General features: G+C 41.1%; 2 protein-coding genes across 5 annotated transcripts in view; one reads left to right on the top strand and one right to left on the bottom strand.

The window, feature by feature from the left end:
• The window catches only part of SLF1 (SMC5-SMC6 complex localization factor 1), a 74,569-nt gene extending 68,025 nt beyond the window's left edge, over window positions 1-6,544 (bottom strand). Inside the window, exon 1 of the mRNA XM_040241516.1 lies at window positions 6,404-6,544. The gene's annotated coding sequence lies outside the window, so the exon portion shown is untranslated. The remainder of the gene's footprint in view (window positions 1-6,403) is intronic.
• Window positions 6,506-18,045, top strand: part of KIAA0825 (KIAA0825 ortholog) — a 434,350-nt gene continuing 422,810 nt past the window's right edge. For all 4 annotated transcript variants that reach the window (XM_040241509.1, XM_040241510.1, XM_040241512.1 and 1 more), the window contains exon 1: window positions 6,506-6,682. The gene's annotated coding sequence lies outside the window, so the exon portion shown is untranslated. The remainder of the gene's footprint in view (window positions 6,683-18,045) is intronic.

An 18,045-nucleotide genomic window follows, 5' to 3' on the forward strand; every position in this document is an offset into this window, starting at 1 on the left:
GGAAATCACAGAAAACAACAACAACAAAATCACTGTAATGCTCCCCAAAAGTCTGATTTAAAGGTTATTTTAGGGGCTTCCCTGGTGGTCCAGGGGCTAAGCATCTACCTTGCAATGCAGGAACGCTGGTTTGATCCCTGATCCTGGAAGATCCCACATGCTGCAGGGCAACTAAGCCCATGTGCCCAGGGCCGGTACTCCACAACAAGAGGAGCCACTGCAATGAGAACACTATGCACTGCAACTACAGAGTAGCCCCCAGTCTCTGCAACTATAGAAAGCCTGCACACAGAAATGAAGACCCAGTGCTGTCAAAAATAGAACAGAAAAAAAAATTGTTTTCAATAAATAGTATCTTAAATTGTATTTTTCTGCTTCCTGAGAACTAAATACGTTATGAAGAAATATAAGGAAAAAAAAATCTATCATTATGTTCCTCTTTTATATCAAGTTAGGAACAGCTATTTCACAATTTGAATGTTTATTATTAACAACGTGACATTTTAACTTATTTTAGATTGATGTACAAATTATGATTTGGACTTTAATTAGAGTTGTATATAATGCAAAGTTTTCATCCTAAATCATACTATCCTTATGATGAAATAAATACAGCCGCCTTGGATATTTAACAGCATTTTCTATCAAAGCAAGAGTCCACAGTAAAAGGAAAACAGGACCAACTGTGCTCAGTGGTAGAAATCAAGAAAACCTTTTTAAAGCAACTTCTTTCCTTTGAAAAACAATGAAAATGAAACTGATATTAAACAAGCAAAGAGGAAAAGTGAATAAAAAACACAGGTGAAGAAGTTAGACTTCCTAATTCAAAGTGCACGAAAATATAAGTGTTAAAAAACAAATCAGAACATAGGAAATTAACAAGTTTATCAGAAAAACTGGGCTATTAGCTAAACTTCCAAAGAATCTCAAATCGCAGTGACGGCACACAATAACTAGCAGTTTTTTTTTTTTTTTTAAGAACAGATTCCATTAATCTAATCTAATAGAGTCCTATAATAAAATGATCTACTTGAACAGAATTTACAATACATTTAGCAATCCTTCTTACCACCACATCATATGACAAACTAATAACCACAGGTCTAAGTCATATAGTTACAAGGGAAGATAGTTATCTATATTTGCAGGAATAGACATAGACATACAGATATTATATATTTGTTTATACTTAAAAAAATTAGTGGTTTAATGTCTCTTCCTATGACCCTACAGGAGTAAAAAAAAAACAATAAATAATAGCCTGATATACCAGTGAACCCAAAAAAAGTACTATACAAAACTGGTGTTAATACCTATCAATTACCCAGATAATTCAAAGTGAAGTTTTGCGCTGATAATAGGTTCTGGGATACGGAGAATGAAGAGCTAACTGCTAGAAGTCCTCCCTCAGGAAATAAGGTAAATAAACTGCGATATAATTGTTCCAGTGGTATCTCCAGAAATTAGATATTTTTCTAGAACTTGTAGGGGGTAATCTCTGATGTATTCACACAAAAGATACTACCCTAACACAATAACAGGAAAAGAAAAACAAACAACCCCACAGCATTCATTTTTAAGTTCCATCAAAAAGTTTAAAAATATACATGAGATTTTCAGTTAAAGAAGATGCTCTTAATTTTCAAAACTTTTGCAATAATTAAAAAGCAATCTAGTTGCTTACCTTGAATCATATAATACACACAACTAAGGAAATAATGAATTCGAACAGAGCTGGCATTTACAACGAACAAGCAACTGTCCCTGTGGTGTGGACTTTCCCAAAATATCTCCCACATGGGCCTACCCTTGATGCCTGACATTCCTCTGCAGTTGGTGCCAGTTAAAAATGCAAATTAACCTATAGCACTCATCATAATTAAGGACACTGTATACTAACTTTTTAGGTCTATGAATTCTTTACAATATGATACATAGCTAGAACACCTTTGAAGAATACGAAACAGAATATGTTAAGAGAACTCAAAGAAACAGAGGCAATAGCGACATGAATAGAAAGGTATCGGGAAAGAGTATGTAAGAGCAGGGTGTAACTGTTAGGTGAAAGAGAAAAGTATGCCAAAACGAAGTGCAAGGTTGCTTAAAGAGATCTGGGATTGGAAAATAAGGATAAACCTTCTCTACTCTGCATTACAATTTCTTTTATGGTCAGACACAGATTATCATAGAACTATGAGAACATAATGCATCTTAAAAACTGTATGCTATTAACTAAGATAAATAAGATATTTATTAAAAAGTTTATGTTTGCATTTAAGAATTAAAATTTCCCTCAAAATAACTTACTGATTTATGTCTTAATTTAATTAACACATGATAATAGAACATTTGAAAAATACTACAAAATATATAGGAAGGTTCAAATCTTTAATTCCTTCACTCTGTAATACCACTGTTAAGATTTGGGGACAGGGGAGGGATCTGACTTGAAGGGTTAATGGATGTGTAAAAAAAATATTAAAAACAAAAGTTTATACGTCTGTATCTTTTATATGATGGTCTCTTTCTACACTACTGAATATTTTGCCGTTTTAAGGCAGTGGGTTGAAAACCAGTAGTTTCTTAATGTTTGCTACTTCAGTGAACTATTTTGATTTTAAACCTAAGGAAAATCACCATTAAAATTTCCTTCTTTTGGAAAGGATATACTAAGCCTTAAACCCAATCCATATTGCTGCTTTAATTAAAGAGTTTTAAAAGATTTTCATGACTTCTCTTATCTAAAAGCATTTAATCAGGAAAGTAAATAATACTAAAACTGAAGTCAATTTAATCAACACTACAAAGGGAATACACAAATCACAGAACTCACTTTGTTTGAATAAAATCCTGTTTGGCTCCAAATGCTATTAAAATCAAGAGACATTTAGGAATTCTGCACCCTCTTCCCCTCTGAGGTTTCAAAGGTGGCCCAGTGGTAAAGAATCTGCCTACCAATGCAGGAGATACAGGTTTGATCCCTGGGTCGGGAAGATCTGGAGGAAGAAATGGCATCCCACTCCAGTATTCCTGCCTGGAAAATTCCCAGAGGAGTCTGGCGGGCTATAGTCTATCGGGTCACAAAGAGTTGGGACACAATTGAGCACACATGTACATGCACGCTTGGCCTAGAAGCCAAATCAGGCCTTTGGCTTAATATAAGTCAGCTAGGCTTTAGAAAGAAAGATAATTTTTTTTTTTAAAGCTACAGTATCTTTTCCTGTTCCATCCTTCAAAGATCAGGGATCCAAAGCATTTAACTGGCAAAGTAAATAATACTCAAATTGAGTAAAAGTCAAAGTGCTGGATCTCAGTTTAACCAACACTACAAAAGGAATACCCAAACTACAGAACTGTGAGAGTAAAATCCCGTTTGGCTGAGTTTAGGAATTCTGCAGCCTCTTGGCCTAGGAGCCATATTAGGCTTTTTGGCTTAATATAATTCACCTGAGCATTACAATTTTTTTTCCTTTTAAAGCTATAGTATCTTTTCCTGTCCCATCCTTCAAAGATCAGGGACGTGAGTGAGTGAGTAAATTAATTATTTGACTAAGGTCACCAATGGTGAGACTTCAGGGATATCCTTACCTCAATGACATTGTTTGAGAGAGAAGCAGTCGTATCAGTCTCTTTGATGACTGATCTAGCAGTACAGGGAAGAAATGAAGTAGCAGCAAAGTGACTGTGGTGAGGACGAAATGAGGACTCAGGGGAGATATTCAATCTATTCGGGCATTATATAAGGCATAGGTTGGACTAGAGATGCTAATTTTAGGGATAAAGGGGCCTTAAGGGAAGCAAGGTGAATGAAAGAGATGCTGAGGGATAAAAGAGACAGAAGACATTGGTTAGCCATGGGGTATGAAGTCACACCTGCTTTAGTATTCTAGGAACTTTGTATTACTTAATAGGAGTAAACAGTTTAAGATTGACGTAGCAGGATTCTGGTGTATATTTACTTCATAAATGTTCATTTCCTTCTTAAAAATTAAAGTGCTATTTACAGTTCTTGTACAGATGAAAATGGGGAACCTGAGAGATTAAAAAGTAGCTCAAGGGTACACAGCTAGAAAATGGAGAAAACAAGATTCAAAATCTAAGTCTGCGTCTGCAAAAACTATATGCCTTTTCTACAATGCACTTTGACTTTAATTTCAGAATCTAGTTGGATACTTTTAACATTATAATTTTACAAACCAACCTAGTTTCAGAGAGGAAAAGAGAAACCTCACAAGATAAGGAATCTACTGTGAGGGTGAGGAGACATTTAGTTGTTATCACTGAAAATATCTAAACTAATTACAATTTAATTTCAGAAAAATAGTATCAGTGTCTAAAATTTCAAAGCATTTTTAGGAACAATCCAAAGAGTGCCAGTTTTTTCTTATGAAAAGTTTTCATTATTTTCCTCTCAAAGTGGATTTGGTATTCATGATTCACTGGACTAATTCATATGGGCTTTTCTCCTCCATCAAAAACAAAACAGTTTATTTCAAAGTAATTCTGGTATCAAGAAAGTAAGAAGTAAGTGAATTTAAAAGTCTCAGGAGTATTTTACTTTTAAGCAGTAAGGGGCTTTAAAAGGTAAGAAATAGTACATAGTAAATTTTAGAGCACATATTTCCTATTAGCATATTTAAGGAGAGTCAAATAATAACATACTGTTCTAATTTATATTTTTGATAAAGTGTTGTTTTTTTCAGAGCCTATATGGAATTACTGATTTTATTTTTAAAATGTTTCCCTGAAATAGTGTATTTAGAGTAATTAACCAGGCAAATACTGTCTAGTTAGTTATACTATTGGTTTTCTTAAAAACGTTTTTGGCCATTAGTGGAAATCTTCAGAGTTCTGAATCTTGACTATGAAAAAATTCACATCTGACCACCTTTTCAAAGACGGTTTTACATGATTTATGCTTTCTGCTTTAAGGAAGCAAGAAAATGTTAAATGATAAAATTAAATCTCAGTCAATAATGCAAAAAGAAAATCTACTTAGAAAACAGAAATAGCACATTTTGCATTACTGAAGGCTATCTTCACAATAAAAATTTATATATTCAAGTACTTAAAACATCCTAGTTCATTTAAATTAACATGGAGTTAACTTAGACATAATCAAGGTAACTCCCTTATAAAAATCCACCTAAACATGGCACCCCACTCCAGTACTCTTGCCTGGAAAACCCCATGGGTGGAGGAGCCTGGTAGGCTGCAGTCCATGGGGTCGCTAAGAGTCGAACACGACTGAGCGACTTCCCTTTCACTTTTCACTTTCATGCATTGGAGAAGGATATGGCAACCCACTCCAGTGTTCTTGCCTGGAGAATCCCAGGGATGGGGGAGCCTGGTGGGCTGCCGTCTATGGGGTCGCACAGAGTCGGACACGACTGAAGCGACTTAGCAGCAGCAGCAGACACCTGCAGGACGGGTTAGTCAAACACCTTGCACATCAATACGTACTTCTAGGAAATGAGGCATAACGTAATCATAGAAACCCCCAACAGTTTACAAGACACAAGAGCCTGTCACACCTACACTGGAAATTAGGTTTAAATTTTCATTCCTGCGTCTCAACGATAACTGTTCTTTTCTGGTATAGGATATTCATTCGTACAAAAGAGCTTGACGCTTCCAAAATCAAGTTTCATCTGATTTCCGGGTCAAATCTTGAAAGGAAGTACTCAAAACATAACAAGTTTTCTGTCAATATTTAATCAGAGAGGCTTTGGGAGTTGGGGCGGGGGGGCGGAGAAAAATCTCAGGATAATCCCTTCGCCTTGGTCCCTGCCTTGAGATACCATAATCCCTAGAAACAGCCCGCCCCAGCCCCCGCTTCTTTAGGGAAACGTGTGAGTGTTTATGTGCGTATTTCAAGGCCTACAGGAGCCGCAGAGAGACGTTCCTGAACCATTTGGGATTTGTTTAGAATTCTACCAGGAAGAAGGAAAAAACAATAAATACATGACGGCATTTGCCTCTTCATAGGAAGGTGCGCCTGGGGGAATTCCCAACCACCTGCACTGACGCTAAGTTATGGAAAAGCAGCCAAGAAGCCGGGACTCGGGGAGACGCGTCCCAGGCGGTTCTATGGAAACGAGAGACGCGAGTGGCCTAGCGCCTTCCCGGTAGGAGAACGAGCTGCGCAAACGGAAGGCAAGGGAAGCCGCTCCAGCCCCCCACACAAGCAGAGGTGCCTGGGGGCCCGTTGCCCGCCGCCGCACAACCCCGCTGACGCGGACAAGCCGCTGCCGCGGGAAGCGCCAGAGGCAAGCGCCGTCGCCGCTCCCTCGCCCCGGCGCCTTCCCACAGCCTCACAGCCCGGACGCCGCCGAGACTTGAGGAGGAAACACCCTCACACGGTCAGGGTGAACACAGCGTCTTCAGGGCTGAGGTCCTTTACCTTCCCGGCCGGGGTTTCAGGGGCTGCTGCCTCCGCGGGGCGGCCCCTGACAGGCGGGACGAAGACTGTTGCTGCGGTTCCAATGGCTTCAGGAATCCGGTCTCTGGGAAATAATTTCCCGCCGCGCGCTCCGCGGCCCCGGAAGCGATTGTGTCACTTCCGGGTGGTTGTCAGTGACGCTCCTGAGCTGTCGTCAGGGTCTTCCAAGCTGGTTCCCCCGCTGGATTCGGACTCGCGGGCCAAGCTCCTGCTAGCTCCGCGCCAAAGGTTGGGAGACTGGTGAGTTATTTTATTTTTTTTCTGGGTTGCCTCCTGGACCTGGCATTTCCGTCCACCCGAGACTCCGTGCAGCATCTTGATCTGACCGAGAAGTTAAGCGGGAAAGGGTTGAACTCGGAATCCCCATCCAAACCCGTTGGCTCTTGACCCTCTGCGCTACAGGACAAGGCCTTGAGATTCCGACTTTACCATCTTCGCAGTTCAGTTTCTGTCTCCAGCTCGGAACTCGACCTCGGGTCCCCAAGTGCCCCTGGGTAAGATCGAAGACATCGTCTACTGCGACCTCGTTTAGGAGAGTCTCTGTAGAGGTGGTCAAGGAGTGTCCACACTCTCCCACATGCAGGGTGGTGGTCACCCTTGATTTTCGAGAGCTGCTTTACCATCTTTTTCCCGAGTATGGTTTCTGTCATGTTGGGGTGCAATGCCAGAGACAAGCAGCTAGCTGAAGAGCTCACCTTTTCTATTTTTGGAAGTGAGATGAGGGGGTCGGGTTGGGGATCGTTCCTGACTGAGAACTCAGTGATACCGCCGCGGTTTGAATTGGGTGAGAATGGTCTTTGTTGCATGAGCTAATTGAGATAGGAGAACAAGCTCAAAATTTCATGCGTGGGTTCTAGATACACATTATTGCCTTTTGGAAAGGAGTAGTCAGGAATAGATGTTCTTTCAGAAAGGAGTGCCTCTGCATTCTTCCAGGCCTGATGAAACCTTCAGGAGAATTTTAGATGGATGTCTGAGCAGAATTTGCTTCCGATGAAAAGGTAATGTGAGGAAATGTGCCCATGTAGTTGGAGACTTTAAAAATGTGATGAGAAAAGCTTTTTTTGGTGACTTCACTTTGAGTCATGCAGTTTGTTCAGGTTTTAAGTAGTTTGCACTTACCACCTTTCACTGAAACAATCACGTGTTCCATAAGCACCTGCTTGATTTTTTTTTTTTTTACACCCAGTCAATTCTACATAGAGTTCTAGCGATAACTACCATAAAGAAAAATGCAGTATGTTCAATTCAAGGACCCTGATGCATCAGGCAAATGCTTTGTTATCTTTTGAGAGTAATGGAAGCATGTTATCTCCTAGTTGATCAACAATTCGAACTTTTGTAACCTCATTTGTAACCCAATTTTGTCATTTTTATTGAATCTTGTGGTTTTTCCTTATTTCATCAGTTGCAAGGATTATAAATAATTTAAGAAAGGTATCTTGTTTTTATATAAGAACTAGTTGTCAGATAGGCAGTGTTTTGGTTTTTTTAAATCATTGCTCTTGACTTGTGACCTCTTTTCAAATTAATATAGCCAGCCACTAACATTAGCCACAAATAGCTGCTATCTGCGAGGTACTTTACATTCATCATTTTATTTAAACTTTCTATAGTTCTTCAAGGAGAATCGTATTATCCCCATTTTGCAAACATTTTATACTGAGACTCAGATATTCTTAGAAGTTATACAATTAAATGGCAGTTGAGATTTGAACCCAGTTTCAGGGAAACTCCAAGCTTGGGCTCTTTTTAATATGCTCTCTACTTCCTTTCATAAATAACAAAATCATTCTTTTCACTCTCCAGTAAAATTGGATAGTATATCACATTCCAAAGTCAAATGAATAGCAAAACTTGAGTATAAGAGATTTAAGGAGTTAAGGAATCAATTCCTTAATGTGTTAAGGATTAAGGAACGTGTTAGGGATTTAAAGAATCCCTACAAAGAATTTTGACATATGAGTAATCCAAGTTCTTTTTTTGTATTTATCCTTAGCCAGTTTTATCATCCTTATTCAAACAAATACAAGCAATGTAGAGACCATCAATGTATTATTAGTGACTCTAAGACCAGAGTATCAGCTTTTATTTGTGTATATATGTAGAAGGAGAGAAAATGAATAAATGAGCACAGATTCATAAAACTGAACTTTGTGATGCCCAGTAAGGAATTACTATTTACTGGCTCTTAGAAAACTATTCTTTTCCACTCAGGTAACCCTGAAACAGATGGTGATTAGCATATATTTTCAAATGTGCTTAACTAAACCTGCCCTTTCCAATAGTCTACTGTATGTAAAGAAATAGAATAGCTTAATTTTCAGGGAATTTACCAAAATCTAGTTGAAATGACCAGTACTAGAAATGACCTAGAATTCTAAAGAATAACTGGTTTTACAAAAAGACACAAGTATATGTGTATAGCTCATTTTAAATGCTAATGTCCATTACATCATATTGACTTCTCTGTGAATGATATTTGCTTTGCACATCCCACAGGTAGATCTCAGTGATTTTTTTCCCCACCAAACTTCAGTGCTTATGAAGGTTGAGATTTTATCTGTTTTGTTCATTTCATACTTAGTATCTGGCATGTACTATGGGCTCAACAGATGTTTATTGAATGAACTTTTTAAAAGTTATTTATCCACAGAGAAGTATTTGTACATGTATTTTTTTTAAAGGGACTTTTACCAGATAAATAAATGCACATTTAATCGTTACTCACTTTGACCCTGGAATGTAATGTCCACTCCACAACCCATCCACGAAAGGCAATATCTATCCTGCAAAGAAGAGTGGACAGTGAGACAGGAGATGAGAGAACACCTAGTATTTGTTATTGCTTACTTTCTGCTGTGCAGTGTTACATTTAATTCTAACAGTACTGTAGGGCTTTATCATTCTTTTAGGATTGAGAAAACAAAGATAAGCGTTGTAAATCTTTGTAGGTTACACACAGTCATTAAGTGCCAGAGCTATGATTTGAACCAATGCTGATTCCAAGGACCTTAGTATTAACCACTTTGCTATACTGCCTCCAACTGGATTTTAGTCCTGGTTCATCTACTAACTAGGTCTAAACACAGGGAAATTTATTCCTCTGAGCATACCTCTCATCTATAAGGGTTGGATTAAATGATGTTTAAAGTCTTTTCCGGCTCAAAAATCCTCCCGAGTATTATTCTAACGTGCTAGAAAATTTTCTTGAGTGGAGTTTTACATATAATGAATGTAAATTTATTATATTTTACATGTAAATGATGTAAATGACATCATTTAATCTAACCCTTATATGTTGGTAGATGTATAATTATGATTTTGTAATGGAAAGAATAAGACTAGAGTTAACAATCTCAGGCATGCATTTGCTAGTTTATGACCCTGATAAGTCACTGATTCTTTGTGAGCTCAGTTTCTTTAAAATCTACTATAAAATGGACATAGAAGAATGCTTTCTGGGTTGAGGTAGCTTCAAACACCCTGCCTGAGCCTGACACATGCCATTGTTCAGTCACTAAGTCATGTCTGACTCTTTGTGACCCCTTGGACTGTAGCCCGCCAGGCTCCTCTGTTCGTGGGATTTCCCAGGCAAGAATACTGGAGTGGGTTACCGTTTCCTTCTCCACTGGATCTTCCTGACCCAGGCAACAAACTTGTGTCTCCTGCATTGGCAGGTGGATTCTTTACCACTGAACCACCAGGGAAGCCCCACCTGACAGACAGTTGGCCTTAAATATATACTGATTTTCTTCCTTTCCCCCCAGTCTTTTAAGGATAAAAGATTAGTGAATGTAAAAATACTTTATAGGTTAGCCATAGATGAGGAATCTTCAGTTGCAGTCCACTAAGACAGAGCAAGTTATACCTACAAATATCTATTATATGACCAACAATTTACATACAGTTATTGAACAGCAAAACAATTGGGAACACAGAAAGGAAGTTTTGCTTTCAGTAGGAAAGATGAGGAAAGATTTGATTGAAAAAGGTAATGCTGAGTTTGGGCCTTAAAGGATGGCGATTTTGGCATTAGAGGATGCAAAGGTACCAGAAAAGATTAATGAGTACGTATTAGATCTGTGGGATGGATTAAAGGCTAATGATAAAAGGTGAAAAAGCTGAGTTCAGCGCAAGCTGTGGGTAACTGTGGTCCTGTTAAAGATGTTAGACTTTCCACCATGAGCAATGGTTTTTGTGCATAACCAGGGTGGGGTGGAGTATGGGGTTAGCATTTGATTTTTATGGAAATTATACCCGTTTGTTATCGAAATGTAAGAGTATACAAATAAGCCCCCCCACACACACACACACAAAGAAAAATTGCACAATAATCCCATTCCAGACCCAGCCAAGCACCTACTTACTGAACACCAACTTCAGCCAAATCCCCTCCTGACTTAAGAGTACCTCTCTCCATCCTAGTGAACAGTGAGCTGTGCCTGGCCACTCAGGTTGGCTCAGAGGTAGGAAAGGGCTCTGAGGAGTCACGTATCCCAGTTCTGGGCCTCCACCTTAAGGGGCTCACATGGGGACTGGTGCACAGACACACAGTTCTGACTGGGTGAGGGCCTCTCTACAGGGGTATTGCTTTTAATGGTATGGATGCTGGCACTGGCACTCAGGTGTGATGGCAGCAGGCTTCTGGGAGTGGGGGAGAGGGGTACCGTCTAGAGCTAGGTATTACCACCCCACTTTCCTGTATCCTCCCTGCCTCCTGTCCCTTCCTGATGTCTGTGGTGGTGGTTTATAGCCTGCCAGGCCTTTCTGTCCATGGAACTCTCCAGGCAAGAGTACTGGAGTGGGTTACCATTTCCCTCTCCAGGAGATCTTCCCAGCCCAGGAATCGAACCTAGGTCTACTACATGGCAGGTAGATTCTTTGCCTACCGAGTTATGAATGAAGCCCAACCCCTTACCCAACTTTGAGCCTGGGTTTCCCCGTCTGAGGTCACAGGATGGACTGGGTAGGGGGACCCTGGGCTTTCCTCTGCCCAGGAGGGGCTCTAGAACCCCTCACCCTTCCCCATTCCCCCTGATTACTACCCATGGTGTGGTCATATTTGGATTTGCCTAGCATTCTGGACCTGCCTGAGCCGGGGTTCCCCAAAGTCACTCCTCTCTGCTCCATGTCCTTCCACAATGCCTTCTCTACAGAAGTGAAGTGAAGTGAAGTCGCTCAGTCGTGTCTGACTCTTTGCGACCCCATGGACACCAGGCTCCTCTGTCCATAGGATTCTCCAGGCAAGAGTACTGGAGTGGGTTGCCATTTCCTTCTCCAGGGGATCTTCCCGACCCAGGGATCGAACCCAGGTCTCCCGCATCGTAGGCAGACACATTAACCTCTGAGCCACCAGGGAAGCCCCGAGGACAAAAAAACAAAACAGGCAAAACCAACCATCTCCCTTCCAGGGTCTGAATATGGCTGAGTCGCTGCCTGGCTGCTCAACATCCGAGTCAGGGCACTACTGCTAGGCTGTATGTATCCTTTTAAAGGAGGGTAAAACACCAGCGTTTGGTCATTAGAAGTGGTGAGTCTGCAGACTGCTGACTTACCTGATCAGATGACTCTAGTTAAGGGACGATTTTGAGTGGTGAAGTAAAAGGCTGCAGCTGAGTCAGGAAGGGAAAGCAAAAATCAGCATAATTTAAGTTATATTAAAAAGCCTCAGAAAATAGGCAGAGAATGCTGCTTTCCAGCCTCAGCTGCTAATGTGTTATTGGAGGCAGGTTTTTGAAACAGTACTTCAGCTATTTCCCTGTAAATTTTGGTTAAAATACAAATAGATTAGAGGCAGCTCAAGAAATATCCTTAATTGCTAGTATTTAATCTATAACATATATTACACTTACACACAAACACTCATAAAGAGAGAATGAACGTATATAGCTGTTTAAATCATTTGGGGGATTCTTTGCCGAATAAAGTTCTCAAGACAAGTTGTCTAAAACTAAAAAAGGACACAATTATCATTTGATTAGTTCAGCAGATCAGTATAATGTGAAACAGCTGAATCCAGAGAAGACCTGTGTGGGCTCAAACTTATGAACTTACACAAGATGATCTTGAAAGAGTTACTTAAATTCTTGGGTCCCCAATTTCATCTGTAAAATGGTAGTTTCAACTTCATGGATTTATTAGGATTAAATGTGATAATGTATGAAAGCACATAGAGCCATCAGAAAAAAGTTTTTAGGAATCTGCCTTCTTTTTGGCATTATTTAATAAAATCTAATTGCTTTAAAATAAAGTCTGCAGCTCCGTGAAATTAAACAGACTTGAGTTCAAATCCCAGCTCTGTCACTAGTTGCATCATGCTGGGAGTTACTTTTCTGCTTTGTTTCTTTGTTTTTAAAATGGGAACAGTAATAGTGTCTTTTAAGGGCTTTTGTGAAGACTAAATGAAATAATGATGCCTAGAGTTTAACATGGTGACAAGACAGGTGCTTTGTTTGCTCAGATTCCCAGAGAAGCAGTACAAAGAAGGGAATAGATGTGCAAGAGACCTGTGGGGGAAACTGCCTGTGAAGGATAAAGGAGGGGGAGCGAGAGGAGGAGGGAAGGACCTTCAGGCTTCAGTAGAGGTCTGACAACCTGTGCAAGAGACGGGGAGAGAAGAAAGGAGGGTGAGAAGAATCTCAGAGCTCGCACTGTCCTAAAAAAGCTTCACCAGGTCATGGGGAATCCAAGAGCCAAAGTCATCCCTTAGAGGACTCCTGTGTCGCCCCTGTGTCTGCTGTTTTAGTTATTAGCAAAAATAATTGATCGTAGTCACATGCTGTAACTGACTAGTGTGTTTAAATCTCAACTCTTTTCAACTCTTTGAATTTTACTGCCTGTCCACACCTCCCTTGAGAAATACAGTCCCTGCTGCCAAACATTGACATTAACATTTGAGGCACATGTTCTTAGATGAACGACTCCTTATATCTAGTTTTGTTCACCAGAGAACCATTGAGGAATCAATAGATCTGTTCCAAATTACAGCTGAAAAGAGTTAACATTAGCTAAGCAACTGATTTTTTGACATCAGGTGATTAAACGCAAACTGTCTAAATTTCTAAATTCAGATAGCCAATAAATGTAACAGTCTTCAAGGGCTGATTAATGTTGCTATCCATAGTGTGATATCAACCTAAACTTGAATGTTCATCTCCTTTCTTAGTGAAGGGAAGCAAAAAATATGTGACCCCAAAAAAGGCCCCTTTGGCATTTGGAGTGTTTTGAGCCAAAGGCAATCGAGATCCAGCAGACTCAAGAAAAACTTTTACCTCTCCCTTAACTACCTAAAAGAATTTAGATAGGGAGCCTATACTGAGGCAGGAGGTAGACGGGCTTCCCAGGGTCAAGCAATTGGAGATTTGTCCACTGTGGACTGATACTTCAAGATGAGAATAGCAGGACAGTTGAGAGAGGAGGCTGAACCCTGCCCGCACCACATATTCCTCATTCTGGAAATGAGGAGACCTCCCCAGCTACACTCATGCAGAAAGGCTGCATGTAGGTCGAAAGGGGAGTGATGCTAAGTGATGCCACTACCTATGGGCTCTTTCAGTAGAGTCTGTCTTGATTAAGAGATGTGTATGCACAGATGGGAGGATCCTGAGATGTAGTAAGTACGGGCTCTGAACCAGGCAAATCAAAATGATTGGCCAAACAAAACGAGAAGAAATGCCCAATAAAAGTAATCCAGGGCTTCTGTGGTGGTCTAGTGGTTAAGATCCTCCTTGAAATGTAGGGAACACAGGTTCGATCCTTGGTCCGGGAAGATCACACATGCTGCAGATTAGCTAAGCCTGTGCTCTGCAACTATTGAGCCTGTGCTCCAGAGCCCAGGAGCCACAACTACTGAGCCCATCAGTTCAGTCGCTCAGCCATGTCTGACTCTTTGCGACCCCATGGATTACAGCATGCCAGGCCTCCCTGTCCATCACCGTGCACTGCAGCTACTGAAGCCCACGCCTGGAACCAGTGCTCCTCAGCAAAAGAAGCCACCACAATGAGAAACCCACACACGCTGCACCTAGAGAGGAGCGCCTGCTCACTGCAACCAGAGAAAGCAGCAACAAAGACTCAGTTCAGTTCAGTTCAGTCTCTCAGTCATGTCCGACTCTTTGCGACCCCATGAATCGCAGCACGCCAGGCCTCCCTGTCCATCACCATCTCCCGGAGCTCACCCAGACTCATGTCCATCAAGTCCGTGATACCATCCAGCCATCTCATCCTCGGTCGTCCCCTTCTCCTCCTGCCCCCAATCCCTCCCAGCATCAGAGTCTTTTCCAATGAGTCAACTCTTTTCATGAGGTGGCCAAAGTACTGGAGTTTCAGCTTCAGCATCATTCCTTCCAAAGAAATCCCAGGGCTGATCTCCTTCAGAATGGACTGCTTGGATCTCCTTGCAGTCCAAGGGGACTCTCAAGAGTCTTCTCCAACACCACAGTTCAAAAGCATCAATTCTTCGGTGCTCAGCCTTCTTCACAGTCCAACTCTCACATCCATACATGACCACAGGAAAAACCATAGCCTTGACTAGACGGACCTTAGTCAGCAAAGTAATGTCTCTGCTTTTGAATATGCTATCTAGGTTGGTCATAACTTTTCTTCCAAGGACTAAGCATCTTTTAATTTCATGGCTGCAGTCACCATCTGCAGTGATTTAAAAATAATTCAAACTGGCCTGAGGGCGTCACTCAGCAACTCTGTCCACATGTGTCTATCCACACATCCTGTGCTCTTTTTTTCCACCTAATAAATACTCGTTTCCCTACTTTGTGGGAATTCTTCTTCAGCAAAGCAAAAGGGCCAAGGCCTTGTCACTGACTACTGGCCTACAGGTGTGGATTTGGTGCTCTCATTGCTGTGACCTAACATTGATCTCCGGCTGAGAACCGAAATCCTGCTTCAAGCAACTGGCCGAGGACATCCAAGATTAGTACCAGGAAACAAGCTATTATTACCAGAGATAATTTTTACCTGAATGACTGATATGTATGGCAGGGCAAATGACAGGTTACTAAATATCTGCTCTTAGTGTCCTGTGATTAAACCTCCTCACAGGATACTCCAGGCCCCATCCTTCTTGGCTAAGAGTGGCATATAAACTTCAGCTGTCTGGCTTGCCTTTGGGTCTCATAGTCTTATGGTGCTCCCGTGTATATGCGGTGAAATTTGTTTTCCTTCTGGTAATCTGCCTTGGGTGTATGTGCTCAGTTGCTCAATCATGTCTGACTCTGTGACCTCATGGACTGTAACCCGCCAGACTCCTCTGTCCATAGAATTTTTCAGGCAAGAATATTGGGGTGGGTTGCCATTTCCTCCTCCAGGGGATCTTCCCAACCCAGGGATCAAACACGTCTCCTGCACTGGCAAGTGGACTCTTTACCACCGCACCACCTGGGAAGCTAATCTGCTTTGTTGTCCTTTAGTCTCCCAGTCATTTCTGACTCTTTGTGACCCCATGGACTGCAGCACACCAGGCTTCACTGTCTCCTAGAGTTTGCTCAAACTCATGTCTGTTGAACTGGTGATGCTCTCCAACCATCTCATCCTCTGTCGCCCTCTTTTCCTCTTGCCCTCAATCTTTCCCAGCATCAGCATCTTTTCCAAAGACGGCTCTTCACATCAGGTGGCCAAGGTATCGGAGGTTCAGCTTCAGCATCAGACCTTCTAATGAATATTCAGGGTTAGTTTTCTTTAGGACTGACTGGCTTGATCCCCTTGCTGTCCAAGGAATTCTTGAGTTCTCCAGTACCACACTTCAAAAGCATAAATTCTTCCATGCTCAGCCTTCTTTATGGACCAGCTCTCACATCTTTACATGACTATAGGAAAAACTGTAGTTTTGACTACATGGACCTTTGTTGGCAAAGTGATGTTTCTGCTTTTTAATATGCTCTTTCCTTTCAAGGGCCAAATTTCTTTGAATTTCATGGCTGCAGTCACTGTAGGCATGAATTTTGGAGTCCAAGAAGATAAAATCTGTCACTGTTTGCATTTTTTCCTCTTCTGTCCCATGACGTGATGGGACAGGATGCCATGATCTTCATTTTTTGAATGTTGAACTTTAAGCCAGCTTTTTCACTCTTTTCTTTCACCTTATCATGAGGCTCTTTAGATCCTCTTCATTTTCTGCCATGAGAGTGGTATCACCTGCATATCTGATGTTGTTGATACTTCTTCTGGCAATCTTGATTCCTGCTTGTGATTTATCTAACCTGGCATTTTACATGATATACTCTGCATATAAGTTAAATAAGCAGAGTGACAATATACAGCCTTGACATACTCCTTCCCCAGTTTTGAACCAGTTCATTGTCCCACATCCAGTCCTAAATGTTCCTTCTTGACTTGCATACAGGTTTCGCAGGAGACAGGTAAGGTGGTCTGATATCCCCATCTCTTTTAAGAATTTTCCACAGTTTGTTGTGATCTACACAAAGGCATTTGTGTAGTCAATGAAGCAGATGCTTTTCTGAAATTCCCTTGCTTTTTCTATGATCCTACAAGTGTTGGCAATTTGGTTTCTGATTCCTCTACTTTTTCTAAATCTAGCTTGTTTCTCTGGAGGTTCTTGGTTCATGTACTGCTGCAGCTTTAAAGGATTTTGAACATTATCATGCTTAGCATGTGAAATAAGTGAAATTGTATGGTGTTTGAACATTGTTTGGCATTGCCATTGAGATTGGAATGAAAACTGACCTTTTCCAGTCCTGTGATCACTGCTAGTTTTACAAATTTGAGTGACATATTGAGTGTATCACTTTAATCACATCATCATTTGGAATTTGAAATAGTTCAGTTGGAATTCCATTACCTCCACTAGCTTTATTTGTAGTATTGCTTCCTAAGGCCCTCTTGACTTCACACTCCAGAATGTTTGGCTCTAGGTGAGTGACCACACCATCATGGTTATCCAGGTCATTAAAACCTTAAAACCTTTTTTTTTTTTTAATAGTTTTTTATGTATTCTTACTTCTTCTGTTGTTTGATCTCTGAGTTGGGAAGATCCCCTGGAGAAGGGAATGGCTACCCACTCCTGTATTCTTGCCTGAAGAATTCTATGGACAAAGGAGCCTGGTGGGCTACAGTCCATATAAATCAGCCTTATGTTGATTTGATGACTGCATCTGCCAAAAGAATCTAGAAGATAGAGGAAAAATGTTTACTTCCACTCCACAGGTGGCACAGTGGTAAAGAATCCACCTGTCCATGCAGGAGACACAAGAGACTTGGTTTTGACTCCTGGGTCAGGAAGTTCCACTGGAGGAAGAAATGGCAACCTACCCCCATATTCTTGCTTGAATAATTCCGTGGACAGAGGAGTCTGGCAGGCTACAGTGCATGGGGTCAAAGAGTTGGGCATGACCGAGTGCACACGTGCACACACATATGTGTACATATCACCAAAGGTATCTCTTTGGTCAAACAGATCAAAGTATTATATTTTTGTCTGTCTCCATCCCCTTACCTCTTTCCTCTTTCATTGTTTTTACTGAGGAAACGTAGCCATCAATCGATTCAGCACTCTGTACGTGGCAGGTCATGACCCATCAATTGATGAATACTAGTCAATGGCACCCCACTCCAGTACTCTTGCCTGG

This window comes from Oryx dammah, unplaced genomic scaffold (assembly GCF_014754425.2).
Source record: "Oryx dammah isolate SB20612 unplaced genomic scaffold, SCBI_Odam_1.1 HiC_scaffold_5, whole genome shotgun sequence".
In the NCBI taxonomy this organism is placed as follows: Eukaryota; Metazoa; Chordata; class Mammalia; order Artiodactyla; family Bovidae; genus Oryx; species Oryx dammah.